The 14,251-nt window shown below is 41.6% G+C and overlaps 1 long non-coding RNA gene across 1 annotated transcript in view; it reads left to right on the forward strand.

Annotated features, from left to right (window-relative positions):
• The window catches only part of LOC120515911, a 122,835-nt gene that overhangs the window by 22,452 nt on the left and 86,132 nt on the right, over nucleotides 1-14,251 (forward strand). The window contains exon 2 of the long non-coding RNA XR_005630731.1: nucleotides 13,768-13,885. This is a non-coding gene — a long non-coding RNA (uncharacterized LOC120515911). The remainder of the gene's footprint in view (nucleotides 1-13,767; nucleotides 13,886-14,251) is intronic.

A 14,251-nucleotide genomic window follows, 5' to 3' on the forward strand; every position in this document is an offset into this window, starting at 1 on the left:
GACGACATCCTCAAAAGCAATGATATAAAGGTTACCCCTGTGATGAGTGGTCTGTGGTGTACGGCAGTTTTTAAATAAATAATCACGCCTAAGAGCATGAAGGCTCGGAACGGACACAGGTGTGAGCATGACGGTGCCAGTCTGGGGTTTAATTGTCGTGCCTGGCTGAACACATACTCATGTGAGAAAGCAAGTGGATCAGTCGGGGGCCTAATTTGTACCTCATAGTGGGCAGGGGCGCCCAGTTAAGGTAATACATAAGGAAACTGCTTGTGTGGTGGGGGGTTAGGTTGAGAGAGCAGATGGTGTGGAAAGACAGAAAGGGAAAAAGGGAAATAAAGAAAGAAAGAATCGAGACAGAGAAGACATAATAAACACGGCTGGATCAGGAGATGCCAGACTGTGGAGGAGAGCCCCTAGGAAAGCGTGAGACTGACACTTGGGGCCAAGAAGGTCACTCCCACTGAACGTTTTTTTGGAGTGTGGGGTGATACGGAGCTCACTCCCCCGTAGGGCCAAGGAGTGGCAGAGGGAGCTGAAGGAACAAAGGGAGGCTCGGTGCGGTGCCCAGCTGGGGAGCCGTGGACAACAGGGACTCGAGCCTGTAAAGGAAGGTTGGATGTGCCTGTTGGTTGGGCGGGAAGGGGAAAGCACAGGAGACATCGATTTTAGAAGAATGCACCAAGGCTCATGAGTTTTCAAAAGGACTGGATGCTGTTTGGAATTTTAACTTCAATTTTAATAGACTTTTAATTTATGGGATTGTTTTAACCTCCACAGGGAGCAGGGAGCCAACCCGCACCATCACAAACCCATCTACTTATGCATCATCTGAAATTTGAATAAAATCTTTGTGATTGTAAACTACTTCTAGCTTGCTATCCTAGGTGTATCTGACTTCTCCTTCTAAATAATAACTTTGAATTTTGATTGGTGTTTTGGGCTTGATGAAAGACTAAAGGATAAAACGTTAGCTTATGATTTTGGTACGTTACTTAACTATGTTTCATTCTAAAAACCTTACCATCTCTTTGAGTCGGTCGGAGACAGTCCAATTGTGTGATGTCGTTGTTGTGACAATACAAAGGTGGCAGTTCCATGTTGTTGAGGACTTGTTCAAATCTGTGCAAGTCTAGTGTGTTTCATTCTAGTTCAAATTTCTGGCTATGAATTTTAACTTTGAATTTCGTTAGCATTTTGGGTTTTGATGATTAGATTTTTGATCACTTTTCGATTAGGTGTTACCTCCCAGTGCTTCATTACATTTGCCTGTTTTCTATCTTCTGTCATGGTGTCAGAGCAAATGCGCGACTGAGAGCTTCACGTCTGGTTTTGTGTAGCACCCCCTTATGTAAAATTACAAAGACATCTCACTACACAATCTACCAAAGCTTGACATGAAATACACCTGATTACCTTCTTGTAAATTTCTGGAGCTCAAATGGGTGGAATTAGAGGTGATCTGTTCTTGAACACCTATGGAAACAGCAAGAAAATTTGTTTTTGCCACTTAGTAATAAAACATGAGGTGCTCTAAATTAGAAAGCAGGGGAGCATCTTACCATAACATTTTGTTAATATGACTAGGAATTTGTAAAGGATTTGGAATTGCGTTGGGTTTCTGTTGTTCCTGAACCATCACACTAGTTATTGTTTGAGGACTGTCCTTCATTTTCAGCCAATCAGCTTTAAAGTCAGCTTCTGACATCGTAAATGTGGGACTTAGTTGTTATATTTTATATTGGATAACAGATTAAAAATAAATATCTGTAAGAATTTAAATGATGGAAGATTTTCCTCATCCATGCTCAGATAATTTTCTGTGTTTTTATAAAAGAACAAGGATCAATCCGTTTTACTTATTCAGTCCAAACATTTTGTATTCTTCGTCATGTACTTCCTAACTTTTGATTTCAACACCCGAGTTTAAAGCTGATTAGTAAACAACAGAAACCAACTGATGTCAGATTTATTAATTTTTTCACATTTCAGTAAGTTATAAACAGTTTATTAATTATTATTGGATTTGCACATTTATGCTACAGACTCAGAGCTAAATATTGGTTAGCACTTAACCTCCTTTGCGTTACATTTTTTCCTCAAAAAAACATTTAAAAAGCGTTGCATTTTTTGGCAGTCAGTCATTATCCAAACCGCTATATCCTAACTACAGGGTCACGGGGGTCTGCTGGAGCCAATCCCAGCCAACACAGGGCGCAAGGCAGGAACAAATCCCGGGCAGGGAGCCAGCCCACCGCAGGACACCCACACATAGCACACACTAGGGACAATTTAGGATCGCCAATGTACCTAACCTGCATGTCTCTGGACTGTGGGAGGAAAGCGGAGCGCCCGGAGGAAACCCACGGAGACACGGGGAGAACATGCAAACTTCACACAGGGAGGACCCTAAAAAATGACATTTTTATTAAAATTCATCCTTCTACTGTAAAATGGACAAAACACTAAAAGTACAAAGTCAGAAGTGTAGCAAGTATAATAAATGATACAAATAATAATAATAATAATAACAATAATAATATGTACAGAATATGTGCATGTGATGTAAGCATCCCTTTCAGATTCCCAGAATTCCTTTCGGTTTCACTGATTGTTTCAGTTTTACTGCCTGAATTGAAATTAACTTCATCATCACTGCTGATGAGAGGCATTTCTTACGAGATGCCATTATGAAGCTAGGAGAAGATGCGGCTTCAACGTTGCCCGGGTAACACTTGGGCCTGATGCTTATGCAGGACACACCTATACTGTTGCCCGAGTAACGCTGTTGGCACTTTTACAGCCCAAGTACTCCTCAGTTTAATGCTTACATGAGAAGCATCTATACAGTGGCCAGAGTGACACTTGCGTCTAACGCTAAGGAGGTTAACGCTGCCGACAATGAAAGGCACAGATTTAAATCAAACTTGATGTTCTGTTAATGCATTGGTAGTGAAGAAGACATAGAGTATGTGGCGTCTATCTAACTTTCTCTAAATTGTTCACATTTCTGTGTTTATTGTGTTACAAATTAAATTACATTCTTAGCATCGTTGTATTGATTTGCATTCACACCACAAAGACATGGAGCTGGACAGTTTAACATCCGTGATATCCAGACAGAGGAGCAGCTTCAGCGACAGACTGCTGTCCCCGTCCTGCTCCACTGACAGACTGAGGAGATCGTTCCTCCCACACACTATGCGACTCTTCAATTCCACCCAGGGGGGTAAACATTAATATTATACCAAATTATTGTCTGTCTGTTATACCTTCATTTTTATCACTCTTTAATTTAATATTGTTTTTTATCAGTATGCTGCTGCTGGAGTATGTGAATTTCCCCTTGGGATTAATAAAGTATCTATCTATCTATCTATTATATAGTGCCTTTCATATCTATCTATCTATCTATCTATTATATAGTGCCTTTCTTATCTATCTATCTGTCTATCTATCAAAGAATCTCAGTTTGCATATTTGCACTGTGGTGAATGGCTGGTGGTCAGCGGCAAACCTGCGTCGTCTGGCTCAGACGGGATCTCCTAGCAGTGTGAGCTCATAGAAGAACTCCTCATCTAGTCCTTTTTATCAAGTGCATTGCTGTTATGTCACACCATGAGAGTCAGCACTCAGTACAAGATTTAAACTGTGATAGCTGCTGTAGACCAGCCACAAACTCGTGACGTCTGGATTACAAGCGCCTTCAGAAACAGTCTCTTATCAGCCTGACCTCCCGAAATTAATTAAAGCAGCTGACTCCATTCATTCTTTTAAAAAATAACTTGAAACTCCTCAGTTCAGGAAGGCTTTTAACTTAAAACTGACATTCTGCCTCCTCTCTGTCCCAGACACTTTGTCTAATTTGTGTGTGTGTGTTATATCACAAATGATAGGCTTTCTTTTACTACTGAATGTAGAATTTTACTCTGGTTTACTGTCGTTTACTTTATTTAATGCCTTTGCATATCCTGTATCTATGTTTTTAATGTTCTAATTAGGAAACATCTGTACTGTATCCAATGTTACATATGCCTGCTGTTTCTTTATGAGACACTGTGAAGTGCCTTGAACATGAGAAAGGCGCTATATAAACAAAATGTATTATTATTATTAAGCTAACAGGAGGGCGGCACGGTGGCGCAGTGGGTAGCGCTGCTGCCTCGCAGTTAGGAGACCCAGGTTCGTTTCCTGGTTCCTCCCTGCGTGGAGTTTGCATGTTCACCCCGTGTCTGCTTGGGTTTCCTCCCGCAGTCCAAAGACATGCAGGTTAGGTGCATTGGAGATCCTAAATTGTCCCTAGTGCAGCGCTTCCCAATTGGGGTGCTAAAGGGGTGCGAGCAACTGTTACTGGGGGTGCCAGAATCCATCAAGGAAGAAAAATGAAAAACATTATTTGTACAAAATCTTAATTTATCTATCCATTCTTAAATAAATAAATGGGCAGGTTATTTCGTATCAGTGCAATACACTGCTTGTTAAAACGGATGACTCCCGCTCTTACGTGCACTTAGTGCTGCGTGGGTATTATGAACTATCGTATCTGTTCAAGTTCTATTTAAATTTTAAATATAAGTTATTTTTATTTAGTCGACAGAAATATCTTTGGTAGGAATGTAAGTTAAATTTAGTCATCATTGCATACATTTTTCTTCACCATAGAAATTTAAAGACTAAATTCAACTTACATTCCTACCAAAGATATTTCTGTTGACTAAATAGAACCTACTTATATCCAAATAGAACTTGAAAAGATATATTTTTTTGAATCTGACCGCGCATTTTAGATCGACTTGACGCACACTACATCGAGGCCGCGTGCTATTGTGCCGTCGTCTGCCTGCCTCAATAAGTCACCGTCGATTCGCTCTTACTTTTTTACCGTTCATTTAATCATGGCTAGTGGCAAAAAAATTAGAAAATGGAAGGAGGATTACACTGAGTATGGCTTTACCAAAACAATTATTGATGGTGAATAAAGTATCGATTATTCATAAAGCTTCAATTGGTGATCTGCTTTTCTGCATTAACCTCATATTTTTTCATACTGCTTCTCAAACCAAGGGGATGCGAAATCGGCCTCGTCCGTCACAGGGGGTGCAAGGGTAAAATGAATCGGGAAGCGCTGCCCTAGTGGGTGTGTGTGTGTGTGTGCACCCTGCGGTGGGCTGGCACCCTGCCTGGGGTTTGTTTCCTGCCTTGCACTCTGTGTTGGCTGGGATTGGCTCCAGCAGTTAGGACATAGCAGGTTGGATAATGGATGGATGGAAGCTAACAGGAGGTTCACAGCCTTGGCCAAGCAGATATTGTGTCTTAACACTTCAAGTGGAGTTCCTGATGACATCAGTTGTGGTGTCTACTCAGCCCTCACCGTCTCACACAACCCACCACCACATTCCTCCCATCCATAGTGCAAACCCAGCTGACTATGCCAAGTGTATTGCTGTGGACTCGCCTCTACAAAATTACCCAGTTTGCATATCTGCACTGTGGTACTGTTAGTGGTCAGCCACAAACCTGTGACATTGGGACCTGGCCAGGTCGCCTCCATAACAGAAGGACTGGGAGAGCAGACATGAACAGGGCACTACCTCCGCAGAGTGCAAGATGGTAGCCCCCCTTTGTTGCAGCAGCGCCATGGTTTCCCACAGGGTATCATGGGAATTGGAGTTTTGTACCTCAGCCCTGTTGGGTGCCATGAGTACCATGGGGACTGTGGAGCTCTACTTCATAGGGCTCCAGCCTTACCCAGATGCGCTTCTGGATCGGGTCTTTGGGAAGTTCTTCCAGGGATCGCTTGAAAGGTGCTGCCTGCCACTACAAGGGGAGCAAGAGTCCGGAAGAAGAGGGATGAAGCTTGCTTAGGGAGGAGTGGAGGAGGAGGAAGGAGTGAGAAAGACACAAAGACAGAGAGAAGGAAAGGCAAAGAGAAAGTACTTTGTGCTTTATTGGTGCTTTATTATAGGAAACGATTGGGAAGAGTTTCCCAAGGCCAAATAAAAGCCTGTGTTGTGCTTGTCAATTTTGTCTGTATCAGGTTGTGTTGGATTTGGGGAGCTGGTGTGCCCCCTTTTAGCCATAACTGTTTCTGAAGGGCATTGTAATCCAGACATTGTAGGCGAAATTACCACAGTGTGAATCTGCGAACTGAATCTTGTGGTTCGAATCCTCAGCGATACGCTTGGCAAAAAGGATGGGATTGGTGTTGTTTTGTGTGGAAATGATGGGAACTGAGGGAGAGAGACAGAGCACAGCTGGTATCACCAGTAAACATGATGCCCGCAGTGTTCAGAAGCGTTATCTGTGCAGCTGAAAGCAAAAAAAGAGTTCTGTACGGAGACAGCTTCTGAGCTGGACACTGCGGGTTCACAGCTCACCACCCGAGCTACACACCAGTGCAAATCTACGAACTGAGATACTTTGTGGTGCGAGTAAATGACAAGGCAATTATGTTCCTCTTTAAATGCATTATTTAAAACTAGGTTATGACTGTCCCGTTGGCATCGCACAGACTACTAAAATGTCTGACCTTCAGCCAAATATGTGCAATTTTTGGTTCCGTTGATTTGACGCCACCTACACTTGTATATAAAATCGACTTTATTTATTACTTCATTTCCGATTTTAAACATTGTCCTATGCACCCAAGTTCATTCACTGTCAATATCTGTGTAGTGTTTGCATGTTAACCCCAGGGCCATGTAGGTTTTTATTAGGGTTTTCTGCTTTTTCCCCCCAAAGATTCACAAGCTATGTACACGCCTTTGGGATGTTTGAATTCATGTGAGCATCCCATAAAGGCCTTTTTTTAAGATGATGGTTTTGGTCCATTAATGGAGAAAGTAAATAGATAATACCAGACCAGCAATCCCAGACCTACATAAGAAGAGCACCTGTTAGAAATACATTAATGTCCATATTTGTATTTGTTAATAATATTTATTATTAAGCCCACAGTGTAAACCATAGGCATCATCTTATTATGGAGGATAAAGAGACTGGGATGAAATGTCAAAGTAATCCTCTGAAACAAATGTTCTTTTTATGGCTTTAGCAGCGTTACCTTGGCTGCTTTGATCAGCTTTACAAAATTCAATTTAAAAATTCATACAAGAATAGATTATGTAAGTCACTTTGGGTAAAAGTGTCTGCTAAACAAATAACATTATCATCTTAAAATAGACTCTGACTTCCTGCGGCCCACCAAACTGAAATAAGCAGCTTGAATTAACAGATGGAGAATGACGACTCACAGGGGATCCAGCCCATCCTGACAGTATCCGTCGTAAGGCAGGACTGGGTAGCAGTTCACCATGGATGACGATTATGATGGTGATCATATTTTACAATAATAATTAACATTCTGAGGCGTGCTCAGTTCAATTCAGGGTTGTGGGAAGCAGGGGCCTATTCTAGCAGCACCAAACAGGCAGGAAACAGGATTAGACAATAAATAATAATAATAATAATAATTCTTTATATTTATATGGCACTTTTCTCACTAGTCAAAGCACTTCAGTGAGCGGGGAGCCACCACCAATGTGCAGAATCCACCTGGAGGATGAGACGGCAGCCATTTGTGTGCCAGCACACTCACCACACATGAGGTGTTAGGTGGTGAAGTGGTGAGAGAGAGCCAATTAGAAATAGGGGATGATTAGGAGGCCAGAATGACATGACCGTAGTGGGCAATTTTGCCAGGACATCAGGATACGCCCTATTCTTTTCAAAGGATGTCCAGGGAACTTTTATGACCACAGACAGACAGTCAGGACCTTGGTTTTACGTCTCATCTGAAGGACGGCGCCATTTGTCCCTGTTACTGCACTGGGGCATCAGGATCCACATTCACATGACAGGGTAAGAGTCCCCTACTGGCCTCACCGTCACCTCTTCCAGCAGCAGCCCAAGCATTTCCAAGATGGTCTCCCATCCAAATACTGGCTGGGCCTGACCATGTTTAGCTTCAGGTGGATGACCTCTTCTGAAGTGCATGTGGTATGGCTGTTGTGAGTAAATCTAAAGTATTACGCATAGGAAGTGAAAATCTGAGGTATGAATACACAAGGGGAGGTCAGAAAATCAAAAATATATCTTATGAAAAGGATTTAGGGGTCATAGTGGACTTCCTGACAGTGTTCAGAAGCCATTGAGAAGGCTAACAGAATGTCAGGTTATATAGCGCCTTTATGTCACACTGGTGAGGCCTCATCTGGAGTACTGGGTGCGGGTTTGGTCTCCAGGCTACAAAAAAGGACACAGCAGGGCTAGAAAAGGTCCAGAGAAGAGCGATGAGGCTGAGTCCAGGACTACAGGTGATGAGTTAGGAGGAAAGATTGAAAGAGCTGAGCCTTTACAGTTTAAGCAAAAGAAGTTTAAGAGGAGACCTGACTGAAGTGTTTAAAATGATGACGTGAATTAGTCCAGTGGATCAAGACGGTGGCTTTAAAATGAGTTCATCAAGAACATGGGGACACAGTTGGAAACTTAAGGGTAAATTTCACACAGGTATTAAGAAGTTTTTCTTCACACAGTGAACCACAGACACATGAAATAAATAAAAAGTAATGTGATGGAGAACAGGAGTCCTTGACTTGTTATTTTAGATGAATAGGATGGACAAGCTTGTTGGGCTGAGTGGCCCGTTCTTGTCACAGCTTTTCTAATGTTTTAATGTTCAATCACCTTAACATTCATGTATTTGGTGATGTGAGAGGACAACAAGAACACCCTGCGCAAACCTACAGACAGATTCCAAATGGACAACAACCAGGTGAATTCCAGGAAATTAGATCCAAAACGCAGCAGGCCTGCTACGCAGGTCTGCTACTGTGTCATTATCTTTTTTTTTTGCTACATTAATGTTAGCATTTCTACATTTTTGCCTTCTGGGTGTTTGTGAGTGTGCCCCGCTATGGGCCAGCATCCCATTTAGGGCTGGATTCTGCTCTGAACCAAATGCTGTTGAACATTTGAAAACTGTTGGTGAGAACAGGCCGTTCAGATCAACAAAGCTTGCTAATCCCATCCAGCACATTTCTCCAAAATAACATCAAGTCGAGATTTTCACGTCCCTAAAATTCTGCAGCTTTCTACTACACGACTTTATTCTATGTGTCTGTGTGAAAAAAAAACTTCCTAGCGTTTGTATGAAATTTACCCTTAGCAAGTTTCCGACTGCATCCCTGTGTTCTTGATGAACTCATTTTAAAGTCACCGTCTTGATCCACTGGACTAATTCCTATTATAATTTAAAACCCTTCAATCACGTCACCTCTTAATCTCCATTTGCTTAAAATGAAAAGGCTCATCTTATTCAGTCTCTCCTCACAGCTCAGACCGCTCACTCCTGGACTCAGCCATGTTGCTCTTCTATGGACTTTATCTTGTGCTGCTATGTCTTTTTTCTAATATGGAGGCAAAAACTGCACACAGTAGCACAGGTGAGGCCTCACCAATGCACGAGACAGCGTAGGTATAACCTCCTTTGACTTGCTGGGATGAACCCATGAGCCCATCACTTTCCTGAATTTGATTAAGTGGGTCTGGGAATGTCATACTAATAATGCACACCTTTTGTTTTCATATTTTGATGATACTTTTGTATTTGACCTTCGGCTCTTTATTAGAAGACAAGTAGGCACAATTACACTTAAAACAGTCAACTCCTACTGCTGATGCCCATGTTGAATTTCCAAACTTAGCTATAAAATTAAATTTTAGACTCATCTGAGTGAGTGACAAAGAAGTTGCCCATGTAAGGAGCGACTTCGACTGGTTACCATTTCAAATGTCCACTGTAAATTTCAAGTAGAAAATGACTGTATTTAAACTAAATACAGTCCTAATCTGTTATAAGATTTGAGTCAGCATGAGGCCAGTGGAGTACAACTTCTGGCTGTGATGCCTACTGAAATATCCAGGATAATTTGACAGGATGAGTGAAGTCTCTGTCCTAAAGACAGACTCTCCATTATCACCTCCCAATAAAGTTGCTACCCGTTCCGCCTCTGAGCCGCCCCAGTCAGACTGTCATTCGCCTTCAACCAATCAACATTAAGTTAGCCTTCCACACTGTAAAGGTGCTCAGCAACAGAAACCTGACGATACCAGAATGACTGCATTGTGACGCCATAAGGTCTGCTGTATAGTTTAGGCTGGGCAATCCCTGAGGTGTAATCCACTTTGAATGACAATACAAACAGCCATTTTGGAGAGACGCCTGAACAAAATCACAAGCATACATACAATGAAATGGGGAAGTATTCAGATCGCACACTTTAATTTTAAATTGATAACATATACCATTTCTGCCCATCAGTCTACACTCGATAACCCAGAATGACAAAGTGAAAATGTGTTTTCAGAAAGGATGGCAAATTCATAAAAAATCAAAACCTGAAATCTCTCGTTCATTGAAGTATTCAGAGTACTGTGTCACTCCAAATTGCCATCTGTTGGTCCCGTTTGCCTTAATTCTCCTTGAGATGTTTCCAGAACTTGACTGAGGTCCACCTGTTGCCAACTGAATTGATTGGACAGGATTTAGAAAGGCATACATAGGGAGTCCCACAATTCACACTGCATATCAGGACAAAAAGAAGCCAAGTAGAAAAAGGAACTCTCTGTAGACCTCCGTGATGAAATTGTGGTGAGGCATAAATCAGGGTTAGAGGATCAAACCATCTGTAAAGCTCCGAGTGTTCCCAGGGCTTTGTCAAGGGCAAAATGTTTGGAAGCACCAGGACTCTTCCTAGAGATGACAGTCTGGCCAAACTGAGTAACCGAGCAAAAAGGGCCATGGTCAGAGAAATGAACAAGAACCTAATGGTCACACTAATGGAGATGAAATCCTCTGATGAGATGGGGGAACTTGTTGAAAGGACAACCATCTCAGCAGCACTCCATTAATCAGGCTTTTATAGTAGAGTGGCCAGATAGAAACCACTCTTGAATAAAAGCATATGGCAGTTTAAAGGACTCTACAGGCTTGAGGAAAAATGATTCTGTGGTCTGATGAGACAAACACTGAATACTTTGGGCAGAACGCCAAGCACTATGTCTGGGGAAGTCAAGGCATTGCTCATCACCTGTCTAATACCATCTTTATGGTGACATGTGGTGGTGGCAGTATCATGATATCAGGGTGCTTCTCAGTGGCAGGGACATAGAGACTGGTCAGAATTCATGAAAGGATGGAAAGGAAAACCAAATAGATGGCGTTTCCTGCTCTAGAGTGTACACAAACTCAGACTGGGGCGATGGCACACCATTTAGCACAATGACCCAAAGCATACCGCCAAGGCAATGCTGGAGTGGCTATGGTAGAAACACAGAACATCACAGAATAACCCCATAGAACAGGGGGTCCCCAATGGCTGCAGGTTTTCATTCTAACCTTTTTCTTAATTAGTGACCTGTTTTTGCTGCCAATTAACTTCTTTTGAATTAATTTTAACTGACTTGCTCTTGAAGACTCAGACCACTTAATTGTTTCTTTTTCCTTAATTAGCTGCCAAACAATAATGAGATACAAAATGAGCCAAAACATGACCAGCAAACTGTGTCCATCATAAAATATCTGAAAATAAAGAAAGATGAAGATCTCATGAATGCTGATTTGCTCAGGAACCAAAACATTTTAACAGTGGTGTTAGAAAAGAGAAAATCAACACTTTCTGAAATGTCTGCTATTGCATCACAAGAGCAGCAACAAGCCAAGGAATTAAAGATCGAGTTTAATTAACAACAATGACCAGTGTCTAATTAAGCATCTGGTTGGAGTGAAATTGGCTGGAGTTTGAGTTGGTCTTCTGTTGGCTCACTCACGTCACATTTCATACAATGAAGAAATTCAGGGGAACAAATCTTAATAAAGCAAGTCCATTAAAATGAATTCAAAATAAGTTAATTAGTAGCAAAAACTAATTAAGAAAAGGCTTAGAATGAAAACCTGCAGCCACTGGGGCCCTCCAGAACCAGAGCTGGCGACCCCTGCCATAGAGCATCTGTGGAGTGACATGGAGATGGTAGTTTATGGACACGTCCCATTCAGTCTAGTGGAGCTTGAGAGGATCTGCCAGGAAGACTTGGCTATTATGCCCAAATTCAGCAGTGCAAAGTTTGTAAAGACGTATCCTCGAAGACTTGCAGCTGCAGTTGCTGCCAAAGGGGTTGTACAAATTCCTGAATTAAGGCTGTGAATATCTGATATGAGTAAGATTTCTGTTTTCCAAAACCTTTCACTTTGTCATTATGAGTTACTCAGTGTTGATTGCCAGGCAAAATGGTAAATTTATTCATTTAAAGTGAAGTGTACAACACAATAGTGTGTGTAAAAGGTGAGAGTCAAGGCTGGGGGGCTGTCAAGAGGCAGGGCCTGTTAAAGCCCATTGCGGCCCCCCTTGTGTGATTTTATGGGCTATACAAAAATAAATTGAATTGTATTGAAGGGGTGTTAGTACTTTTTTCAACTATATATGCATATTTTTATTACTATTTAATTCAATATTGTTTCTTTGTATCAGTATACTGCTGCTGGAGTATGTGAATTTCCCCTTGGGATTAATAAAGTATCTATCTATCTATCTATCTATCTATAAGCATACAAACAGGCACCAGGTTGGCTTTATTTATGTTATTACAACTGACTTGCCAGGTTACAATTTCAAATGTCCACTGCAGTACTAGGGTGTTGTATGGTGTTAGCCATTATGGATGTAGTGAGAAGTCAAGCAAAATGACCCCTTTTATTGGCTAACCAAAAAGATTACAATATGCAAGTTTTCGTGGCAACTCAGGCCCCTTCTTCAGGTAAGAAAGTCCACTGTACATTTCAAGTAGAAAATGACTGTATTTAAACTAAATATAATCCTAATCTGTAATAAGATTTGAGTCACCGTGAAGCCAGTGGAGTACAACTTCAACTATGGCAGAAAAGCAGTGTCAGGCATCTTGTGATGGTGGTGCACTGGTGAGAGTGGATTCTTGTGACCCCAAACTGCTGTAAATACCTTCAGAGACAATATGGCCCCACCAAGGTCAACCTGATTCCAAGGCACAAATAGTGAGGGGTATATTTGATTAAAGTAAAAGTTAAATGTAATTGATGGAGGTCGAACCTAAGTCAGTTGGTGGAAAGGCAAGTGTGCTGACCATCACACCACCAACTGAACCCAGGTGTTGCTCTTTCTGTGTCGACTGATCCCACGGTAGCATTTTGTGTCACTCATTCGGACCCCAAGCTGCCCTTACAGTTAATTGTACAGTATGTCCAAAGCCTGACTTCTGCTAAGAAGTATCAGAGTCCCAAATGTCAAGTCTATGGCCTGAAAAACAAAACTGTACATAAAGAATAAACACATCGAGACAGTGCTCTATAGATCAGAAACAAAATGCCAAAGATGGTGGGACTACCAAATACCAGAACGGAATCCTCCCCACCGGTTGCCCCTGAGGCTCATCTTTCAGTGCAGTTTTGCCCTCTTGTTCTCAAGTACAAAGTCTGCTTGTGGTGATTTTACCTCTTGTTGATTGGTGGGACACCACAGTTCCGCTCGCCTCCCGCTGAAGAAACTCCATTTGAAATCTGCAATAAAAATGTTATACTGCTGAATGAATACAAAAAAAAAAAAAAAGTGAAACATAATCCTAAAATGAGCAGTGCTAAAGGTCCTTTTTAAGAAATACATCTTGTTTCTTCACTCAGTTGCTTTCTCAATAAAAGTAGACTATTAATCAATAATCATTTCTGAATTTCATTTTTAGGATGTTTGGAAAGCAGAGCCACAAAACAGAAAGAAAGCAGAATACCAGGTTTCAACAGAAGGGGGCACTAGAGAAGCCAGAGGACGAGGGAGGAGGAGTGTCAACAGGCCCAAGAAAGGTACATTCTGATTGGTCAAATGGTGATATTATGGTTAAGCCAGGGAGGGACTTATGTTTGAATTCCTTTTTTGTTCATGTTTTATCTTTCAAATATTATCACTTATGATAGCTAGGGTTGTTATGTGTATAATTACATAATTTTTGTCATTTGTAATTACTGCCTCGTTTCTATGTATCAGAGCATGTTCTGTCTTGTTCCTTATGTTTTGTGGGTGGTTCCCCAAGAGGTGGGGCCATCTGTTAATCTCCATTGAAGGACTGCTCCCAGCCCTATAAAAGCTCATAGGAACTGCAGTCCCTCTATATGGTGGTTGGTGAGTGGTCTTTTTCAGGTGCTTTTGCATATATGTCTGTCTATCCGCAT

This window comes from Polypterus senegalus, chromosome 1, assembly GCF_016835505.1.
Source record: "Polypterus senegalus isolate Bchr_013 chromosome 1, ASM1683550v1, whole genome shotgun sequence".
Classification (NCBI taxonomy): Eukaryota; Metazoa; Chordata; class Cladistia; order Polypteriformes; family Polypteridae; genus Polypterus; species Polypterus senegalus.